The sequence below is a fragment of the Bufo bufo genome, chromosome 8 (genome assembly GCF_905171765.1).
Source record: "Bufo bufo chromosome 8, aBufBuf1.1, whole genome shotgun sequence".
Lineage (NCBI taxonomy): Eukaryota > Metazoa > Chordata > Amphibia > Anura > Bufonidae > Bufo > Bufo bufo.
Window position 1 is genome coordinate 199,362,672 of NC_053396.1, and position 11,083 is coordinate 199,373,754.

Sequence of the window (11,083 nt, forward strand, 5' to 3'; positions counted from 1 at the left end):
CTGAAATAAATCAACTTTGCATGATATTCAAATATTTCGAGTTTCACCTGTATATGCTATTTATTTGGACCTAATATCTCAGCGCCCTCTTGTGTCCTCATTGGTTAATAACCTGTAGCTGTGCCGCCGATTGGGTCCCAGTGTTAGGAATGCAGAGTGGTGATGTCACGGGCCTTTGGTGTGTGCCGTGACACTTTCGCCGCGCATGCTGGTTGCTTGTGGCAACTTGTTGATATGTATGTGTGTGCGCTTTCCCTTTAACCCCTTCAGGACCGGGCTCATTTTCACCTTAAGGACCAGGCCATTTTTTGGAAATCTGACCAGTGTCACTTTAAGTGCTAATAACTTTAAAACGCTTTGACTTATCCAGGCCATTCTGAGATTGTTTTTTCGTCACATATTGTACTTCATGACACTGGTAAAATGAAGTCAAAAAAATTATTTTTTTTGCACAAAAAAATACCTAATTTACCAAAAATTTGGAAAAATTAGCAAATTTAAAAGTTTCAGTTTATCTACTTCTGTAATACATAGTAATACCCCAAAAAATTGTGATGACTTTACATTCCCCATATGTCTACTTCATGCTTGAATTATTTTGGGAATGATATTTTATTCTTTGGGGATGTTATAAGGCTTAGAAGTTTAGAAGCAAATCTTGAAATTTTTCCGAAATTTACAAAAACTCAATTTTTAGGGACCAGTTCAGGTCTGAAGTCACTTTGCGAGGCTTACATAATAGAAACCACCCAAAAATGACCCCATCTAAGAAACTACACCCTCAAGGTATTCAAAACTGATTTTGCATACATTGTTAACCCTTTAGGTGTTGCACAAGAGTTATTGGCAAATGGGGAGGAAATTTGAGAATTTCATTTTTTTTGTCTAATTTTTCATTTTAACCCATTTTTTCCACTAACAAAGCAAGGGTTAACAGCCAAACAAGACTGTATCTTTATTGCCCTGACTCTGCTGTTTACAGAAACACCCAATATGTGGCCGTAAACTACTGTACGGCCACACAGCGGGGCGTAGAGTGAAAGGTGCGCCGTTTGGTTTTTGGAAGGCTGATTTTTATGGACTGGTTTATTTACACCATGTCCCATTTGAAGCCCCCTGATGCACCCCTAGAGTAGAAACTCCATAAAAGTGACCCCATCTAAGAAACTACACCCCTCAAGGTATTCAAAACTGATTTTACAAACTTTGTTAACCCTTTAGGTGTTGCACAAGATTTAATGGAAAATAGAGACACAATTTCAAAATTTCACATTTTTGGCAGATTTTCCATTTTAATATTTTTTTTCCAGTTACAAAGCAAGGGTTAACAGCCAAACAAAACTCATTATTTATGGCCCTGATTCTGTAGTTTACAGAAGCACCCCATATGTGGTCGTTAACCGATGTACGGGCACACGGCAGGGCGCAGAAGGAAAGGAATGCCATACGGTTTTTGGAAGGCAGGTTTTGCTGGACTGTTTTTTTTTACACCATGTCCCATTTGAAGCCCCCCTGATGCACCCCTAGAGTAGAAACTCAATAAAAGTGACCCCATCTAAGAAACTACACCCCTCAAGGTATTCAAAACTGATTTTACAAAAGTTGTTAACCCTTTAGGTGTTCCACAAGAATTAATGGAAAATAGAGATTCAATTTCAAAATTTCACTTTTTCGGCAGATTTTCCATTTTAATATTTTTTTCCAGTAACAAAGCAAGGGTTAACAGCCAAACAAAACTCTTTATTTATGGCCCTGATTCTGTAGTTTACAGAAACACCCCATATGTGGTCGTAAACTGCTGTACGGGCACACGGCAGGGCGCAGAAGGAAAGGAACACCATATGGTTTCTGGAAGGCAGATTTTGCTGGATTGTTTTTAGACACCATGTCCCATTTAAAGCCCCCTGATGCACCCCCAGGTTAGAAACTCCAAAAAAGTGGCCCCATTTTGGAAACTACGGGATAAGGTGGCAGTTTTGTTGGTACTATTTTAGGGTACATATGATTTTTGGTTGCTCTATATTACACTTTTTGTGAGGCAAAGTAACAAAAAATAGAAATTCAGAAATTTCATCTCCATTTGCCATTAACTCTTGTGGAACACTTAAAGGGTTAACAAAGCTTGTAAAATCAGTTTTGAATACCTTCCAAAATGGGGTCATTTTTTGGAGTTTATACTCTAGGGGTGCATTGGGGGGGGCTTCAAATGGGACATGGTGTCAAAAAAACAGTCCAGCAAAAACTGCCTTCCAAAAACCATATGGCGCTCCTTTCCTTCTGCGCCCTGCCGTGTGGCCATACAGCAGTTTACGACCACATATGGGGCATTTCTATAAACTAAAGAATCAGGGCAATAAATATTGAGTTTTGTTTGGCTGTTAACCCTTGCTTTGTTATGGGAAAAAATGAATTAAAAAGGAAAATTTGCCAAAAAATAGCTGTTTTCCATACAGCGGTCCGTACGGACTGCTGTATGGAAAGGGTTAAACTGCTGACATCGCATCGCAGATGTCAGCCGTTTATACCAGGGTGCCAGCAATGTGCTGGCACCCTGGTATACCCACTAGACGCCAACGATCATTCAAGGGGAGGCGGGCGGGGGATCACGATCCCGCCTGCCGCACCGCCCGCCTCCCGCACCTTACCGCACCTCCGCACCGCCTGCGACACCCCCCCTGCACCACCCGCCCACATAATATCATTCAGGGGTGCAGGGGGGGTGAAAAATCTTTATTTTGGACATACTAAAGTTTCTGATCCCCGCAATCAGAAACTGCAGAAAGCGCTACAAACCGCAGGTCTGAATTGACCTGCGGTTTGCAGCGATCGCCGGTAGGGGGGGTCACAGGACCCCCCTCGGCATTGACCCAAGGTGCCTGGCTGTGTGTGACAGCCGGGATCTCAGCGCTGTCACCATGTCTGCAGACATGGTGACAGTTAAATACCATGACGTGTATACTCATCATGGCGCGCTAAGTAGCAGTGCTCCATGACGAATATACTCGTCATAGGTCGGGAATATTTTCACACTATCTCCTTCTCTGATCGCTTCCCTGACAGGAATTGGGGCGATCAGAGAAGGAGAAACACATAGTCCCTCCCTAACCCCCCTTACCTGCCCCGATGCGCTGCGATTGGTCCCTCTGCAGTAATGGACCAATCACAGCGATCGTGGGCGGGTCAGAGCTCCAATACAGCTCCTGCCGGCTTCTCTGGTTGCCTAGCAACCCCAGCACGCCGGCTTCACTGAAGCTTCAGCGCTTCGCTCCCTGCGCTGACACAGAGAGCCGATCACGTACATGCACGTGGGTATGCGGTGAGGCACCACATTCCCCCACGTACATGTACGTGATGTTGCGTGAAGGGGTTAAGGATGTTTCCTTTCCCTGCTTTGGTGTGCACGGGGTTAAGGTGTGTTTGCTAGGTGTGGTGGGTGTGTCCTCAGGCCTCCTTATATGTTGGTGTGTTGGAGCCTGTGGTGAGTTTGATTTTGTCAGTCTGTGTAGGAGCTCTGCTCCCTGGCTGAATGTCTTAGTCTGTGTGAACCACCCTTATTTATTATATTGTTTCCCTTGCTCTGTCTGTGTGTCCCCTCCGGCGTGTTTCTGCTTTCCCTCTACCACCTGGTGTATGTTGTTATGGTGTGGGCCTTGTTTGGAGGTTATTGTGTTGTAGTGTGTTTCCTCCGAAAGGGGGCTGCTTTCCCGGAGGGGTTTAAGCAAACATCTAGACAGTGCGTTTCCGGTCCATCTCGTCGGCGGCAGGTAAGTTCTGGTAACCTAGGTTGTCTGTTGCCTTTTGTTACTTACCTGTCGTTCGGCTGTGAACCCTGTCTAGTTGGTGGCCAGCTGCTGGGCTTCTGGAGACACCATGCATCCGTTGTGCTGGATGAATTAGTGGTCTCTGCCCTGTTTTCAGGCTTAGGGCATAGCAGGGATACTTAGGGTTCTAGGTTGGAGAGCATGAGCCCCCTTACCTTCTGAGGCGGCTCATGTATTAGGAGTTTAGGGAGATCTTCAGGGTCGCGGTAGGAGGTGTCCTGCTCCCTGTTCCCTGCTTTCCTGCGTTGCAGCGAATGCCGAGGCACGGTGGGGGGTTTCCCCCACTCCCCGCCGTGACAGGTGATGTGGCCTGATATTTTTGGCTCTGTAGCATCAAAGGGGGTTGTAGTTGAGGAATAAGTAGAGAATAAGTAGAGGCCAGGCTTCGTAATATTCAACAGTTGTACTTGAATAAACTTGTATCATCTAAACAATGTTTGAACTTTCTATTGGCTCCAGCAGGCTAAGGGTAAACTGGCAAGTGAACTTGAAGACTTTGCTTTATCTTTCTCTGCTGTGCTAATCTCTGGCTTCAGTCTGTTTACTGGACATTCTAGCAGTTCGGATACCTTTGGTTGGGGTGCCTTTCGCCATTGATTCCTTTCGTAATACTCAGTCTATGAACTTCCTGGAGTCAGGGTGCTCTATGAACTGCTTCCTCTGGAAGATTCCTGCTGCAGGAAAGGGGGGCGCTACCCTCACTGCGCCATGTCTATTCTTCTTCCAACTCTTAACTCAACTATAGCTTCCTGCAACGCTTCCCTTGGTAGGAAGCAAGACTAGCAGACATACCGGTTCGGCTGCACAGGGGGCCAGTGCGGGAGAGGAGCACTATTACTGAGGGGGCACCCTGGCACAGTATCAGCTTTTTTTTTTTTTGGGAAAAATTCTTTATTATTTTTCTGAGCCAAAAATTTTAATTCCATTACATATAGTATAAGGAAAAAAAAAGTACAAGTAATCATACACCAATTCACCTACTCAACCCCATTATACCCACCCCCCACCCCTTGATTCACTGCCGCGGGATCCGACAATATCCGCCATTCGTGGTCATCCCCAATACCACAAATAGCCAAACCAGGGCTACTCTGATTTTCTTACAATTCTTCTGTAAGCATCAATAGTGTCTATCTGAGCCTTCCACTCTGAATAAGTAGGGCTATTTTTTGTGCCCCAATGTTTAAGAATCAAGGCCTTTGCGACTGTAAAGCTCTCCAAAGAGATTCTAATCTGATAGGGCGTTAAATCCGTATGGGTGAAAAAAACTAATATTGCCTGCGTAAAATGACGATTTAATTTAATCTTATGTCTGCTGTATAGATCTTCATAGATTCTAGTCCAAAATCTGTTTATTTCTGGGCAATCCCATAACAGGTGACCTAGACCAGCATTTTCGGCCGAACATTTCCAACACGTATCCCTTCTTTCCCTATATATTTTGGCAAGGAAGGCGGGGGAGTAATACAAGCGATGTACAATCCTAAACTGGATTAATCTATATTTTGGGGATATCGATGCCTTTTTTATATTTCGGTATACTATATCCCAATCAACAATACTTCCTACGCCTAATTCGGCATCCCATCCTCCCTCGCTTTTAAATGTTGTTATTTCTCCTAAGCAGTCCCGAAATCTACAGTATATTTGTGAGAGAGTGAGTTGTGTATCCCTAAATTTGAAACAATAATCCAAAAAGGAGTTTGCCCTGATACTCAAAGAATCTTTTTCCTGGGTGTTCACAGGGCCGCCATCAGGGGGGTACAGCCGATACCCCAGTAAGGGGCCCGGACCCCGAGGGGGCCCGGCCAGTTCCAATTTCATTTTTTTTTTTTTTTTTTTGTCTGCAGGGGGCCGGGGCAATTGATTTTTCCTGGCCCCGTTGACCGACCCTCCCCCCGCCGCTCCGCTGATTCGGCCGCAGTATTAATAGTACTACAACAATCAACATGATCATTCATCACCTTAGCCTAAGGTATTCCGGGCCCGGCTGCATTCCCCTTTAAAAGGAGCCGCTGCGCAGAGGAACGTAGTTGCGCAGCAGCACGTGACCTCAGATGCTGTGCGTGCGGCTGGCTAAACCTGTCATCGCTGCCTCACGCCGTGACGCCGGCATTCAAATTAGCGCGCGGGAACTTGAACTTCTGTTCTGGGCTGGCAGTGGCAGAGACGAGAGTGGCAGTGGCAGAGAGTGGGCAGACGCAGTACTGTCTGGACTCTGGAGCCTGGAGGTAACTTGTGGTCTGTGAGACTGCGGATGTGGTGGTCTGGAAGCCAGCCTGCAGCCCAGCTGCCCTAGTGCCCTCACCTCCATCACACACGATCTTCTTAATGGATGGACCCCCCCCCCCCCCCTAATAATTAATTAGGTCCATAACGTCCATTTCCTTAGATTACTTGACTTGTTTCCATCCATAAGGCAAGGAGGGGCTGGCAAGGGAGGTGTGATAACAATACAATAAGTGATGGATCATGGTCTGGAGGATCATCATGGCCCTGGATAATGTTGCTCGGGGGTAAAATGCAAAGCTGTTTTCTGGATTATCCCACAGGACCATGATCCTCCATCACTTATTGCTAATAACCCCTCCCTTGCCAGCCCCATTTAGCTGTGTGTTCGGCTGCAGTCAGAACACACAGCTAAATGGGGCTGGCAAGGGAGGGGTTAATAGCAATAAGTGATGGAGGATCATGGCCCTGTGGGATAATCCAGAAAACAGCTTTGCATTTTACCCCCGAGCAACATTATCCAGGGCCATGATGATCCTCCAAGATCCATCACTTATTATTAACCCCTCCCATGCCAGCCTACCCAGCCCCATTTAGCTGTGTGCTGCTTAGAAAAAATAAAAAAGCACAGATCCCCCCCATAAAAGTGTGTCATCCACAGATCCCCCCCATAAAAAAGTGTGTCATCCACAAATCCCCCCATAAAAAAGTGTGTCATCCACAGATCCCCCCATAAAAAAGTGTGTCATCCACAGATCCCCCAATAAAAGTGTGTCATCCACTGATCCCCCCCATAACACTGCGCCTGCGTACTGAGGAATGTTATGTATGATGCTTTTTGATAATAAATAAATGTAAATGTAGTGGTGCTATAATGTGGCATCCCTGCATACTGCAATACTCTCATATTTAGATATCTTATTTATATATACTTATTTAGTTTTTTCAGTAGTATGATTGAGGCTTCACACTTGCGGCAGTGTGATCCGGAAGGCAGTTCCGTCGTCGGAACTGCCTGCCGGATCCGCCGATCTGCCGCTAACTGAAAGCATTTGTGAGACGGATCCGGATGCGGACAGACGGATCCGTCTTGTATCTTTTTTTTTTTTTACATTTTTACCGGTCTGCACATGCGCAGAACGGAAGGACGGATCCGGTATTTTGAATGCCGGATCCGTCACTAATACATTCCTATGGGAAAAAAATGCTGGATCCGGCATTCAGGCATGTCTTCAGTTTTTTTCGCCGGAGATAAAACGGTAGCATGCTGCGGTTTTATCTTTTGCCTGATCAGTCAAAATGACTGAACTGAAGACATCCTGATGCATCCTGAACGGATTACTCTCCATTCAGAATGCATGGGGAGGTGCCTGATCTGTTCTTTTCCGGTATTGAGCCCCTGTGACGGAACTCTATGCTGGAAAAGAAAAACACTAGTGTGAAAGTACCCATAGCGGTGAAAATTATTAGTGCCCCCCACCTTTTTGACTGTGGTATCTTATGTGCCCCCCCCCCCCCCTATATATTGTTACTAGAGTCGCTACTGACCTGACTGACTGATTGCAATTTGTACTCAGTGCAGTCAATCGATCAGTCACACTCACTCACACTGACATCATACACTTTCATGCAGCACCAGGTCATACCTCTGGGTCCGGCGGCCGCTGCCACTTTAAAACAGCAGTGGCCGCCGGGAGGTACGTCCACTGCGCTATGACGTCACTCGTTACCTGACCTCAGTAGCGCTGTGGCGGAGCTCGGAAGAGGAGCAAGGCAAGAGGATCAGTCTGCTGGCTACAGAGGAGTAGAGCGGCGCCCGGAAAGAAGAGCAGGCCCTTCTAGGGGACATCTATTAACAGAGGGGCCTACCCAAACTTTATTGGGGCCCCATATAGTTGTTGTAGCAGGCCCATCTTTGCTGAGAGGGACCTACAACGACTATACGGGGGCAACTATTAACAAAGGGGCCTACCCAAACTATGGGGCCTCTATAAAGTTTGGGTAGGCCTCTATGTTAATAGTTGCCCCCATCTAGTTTCAGTAGGACCCTCTGTTAATAGTTGCACAAAGCGGGCACTATTACTGTGTGGGGCAATACACATGGGGAGTTTGTAAAGAGGTGGGCATTATTGTGCTGAAGAAAAGAGCCTAAAATGTTTATCTGATAGGTTTTGTGGAGACAGAAGAAATCTGGAAGAAATCTTCATGGCGGTCTGAGCCGAATAGTGAAGAAAAGAAAAAGCGGACAACTCTCATTACAGAAGACACCCCCTGTGATTCGTTTAGAGAAGACATCTGCTGTGAGTCTTTAAACAAAACTATACTGTAATAATTTGTACGGTCTGCAGAGCACTTGTGTACAGTGGTATATACCACTTTATGGTCACTGTATTGGGGGAATATTGGTTTTTGTATTAACATAGAACAAAATGACTTCTTTAAAGAGGACCTTTCACAACTGTTCAAAATAAAAACCATCTAGATCAGTGGGCAGAGCGGCGCCCAGGGGTCCCCCTGCACTTACTAGTATGTCTGGGCTCCGCTCCGTTCGCCCGGTATAGGCTCCGGTGTCTGCGCTCCCTCTGTTGTACTGGACTGATTTTTTGTAAGAGGCGTGTCCCTTGCTGCAGCGCTGGCCAATCGCAGAGCACAGCTCATAGTCTGGCTATGAGCTGTGCGCTGCGATTGGCCAGCGCTGCAGCAAGACACGCCTCATACAAGAAATCAGTCAGAGGGAGCGCAGACACCGGAGCCTATACCGGGCGAACGGAGCGGCGCTCAGACATACTAGTAAGTGCAGGGGGACCCCTGGACGCCGCTCTGCCCACTGATATAGTTAGTTTTTATTTTGAACAGTTGTGAAAGGTCCTCTTTAAGAAACTGACAGCAGGTAACCCTCACTAACCGGATGGTGTATAGTAATTGTGCGGGCAACCCTGATGCTAACAATATATAGGCTTCTGGGATGGCTGGCACTCAAATAGATGGACTTACATTTACTGGTTTGTCTTGTAAAATATAGAGCATTTATTGGACATATATATGAAATAACAAAATCTTGAACTATAATAGAACTGATAGTACTTGTGAGTAACCACTCCTAGGGGTCACTGTAATGCTTCCAGTGATGAGTCCCCACTTGTGTGTGTGGTTTCTTCAAGCGCTCCTTTATAGTAAACTTGTGTAAGTTTTATTATTCATGCTCTATTGAATACACATGCATGCGCGTTTATCCAAAAGTTTTGCAATGTCAGCACATGTATATACGGTATATCCTTCACACCACCAATTTTACTCAGGCTCAGGTGTGAAGGATATATATAGATGTGCTGACATTGCAAAACTTTTGGATAAACGCGCATGCATGTGTATTCAATAGAGCATGAATAATAAAACTGTCCAATATATTTTACAAGGCAAACCAGTCCATGTAAGTCCATCTATTTGAGTGCCAGCCAGAAGCCTATATATTACTACTACAGTTTTCACAAGACAATAGGGTGTGTCGTGTGTGTGTGTGTCTGCTGGAGAGAGCACCTTTGCCATGATTGTAGCTAAGGTTGAGCCACTGGCACAACGATTCATTTTGATTCTAACAATGCATTGGGCGTTCTTAGCCCTGAGTGTACTGGTATGCCCGTCTAGATGGTGTGTGGGTGTACCAGTGCACTCGGGGCTAGGAACACAAGAAGATCATTTACAAATTTGGATTGAGAGCAGTATCTCTGGAACAGCGCAACGGATCAAGGTTTTCAATGTTGTATCGCTAATCGGTGTTCTGTTTTGTTTTTCTAAATCTGGTCACCCTGTATATGGTAGATGTATATGGAGCTGTATGGGGGTAGGGCCTAACACTGAGCTTTTCTAATTTTTGAAGGTTTTATGTCAAATTTTACAATGTATCCGCATAAGTCTGGTTCATTGAAGCGGAAGGAGAAGAGAGAAAGAGAACAGGAAGAAGAAAAACTTAGAAACAAAAATGTGTTGTTAAAGTTTTTCAAGAAGCAGAAATCACCAGAGGAAGCTGCCACTGCAGAGTCTGTTGAGCCATCTGAGAAAGAAGTTCTTGCTGAACCAGAAGAGGAGACTGCTTCCTGCAGCACATCTTTTGTAACTGACACTGAAGATCATACTGACACATACCCACAAGAAGAAGATGAAACTCAGACTGAGCACATTTCTGGCCTTGTGGAAAATGAAGAAGAGCCTGATTGGAAGGATCCAGCAGTTTGGCCAGATGTGTTGACGGACAAACACAGAGAAAGTATTGTGATTTGTGGTTTAGATAAAGAACAACAACTACAGGAAATGATAAAAGGCATGGACAAGGATTGTGAAGAACGTTCATTCAGTGAGTTTTTACTCTATGCAAAATCATCAAATGGACGTGAGAAAATAGTGCGGGACTGGCTAAGGTGGAGTACCAGCAAGCACGTTTTGTACTGTGTGACTTGCCTTACATTCTCTTCTGACCGTGGCAAAGCTACTAGTTTTCTTTGTCGGAAAGAGGGATTTAATCCGTCAAAAAACAAGTGGCATTTTCTGTACAATCGATTGCCAGAACATGAGAATTCCATCAATCACAAGCAACACTATTGGAGTTGGAGGAAGCTTCAAAAATCTATTGCAGGCCATGGTTTGGACTCCCAATTGCAGAAAAGTTTGGACAATGAAACCAAAAAATTTTCTGCTTTATTAGAACGACTTCTGGATGTTACCTTATTTCTGGCATCAAGAAATTTGGCATTTCGTGGAAGCTCTCAAAGAATTGGAGACTTGCACAACGGGAATTTCCTTGGTGTACTGGAATTGATAGCACACTATGATCCAATGCTACATGAACATTTGGAAAAAGTAAAGAGAAGCCAAGAAAGTGGAAGAAAAGTTCATGCTCATTATCTATCTTGGGCAACTCAAAATGAATTTATAAATATATGTGGGAAACATGTCCTGGACACCATTCTGTCTGAAAGGAGGAATGCAATTTATTTCTCTCTGATATGTGATGCCACACCTGATATTTCACATACAGA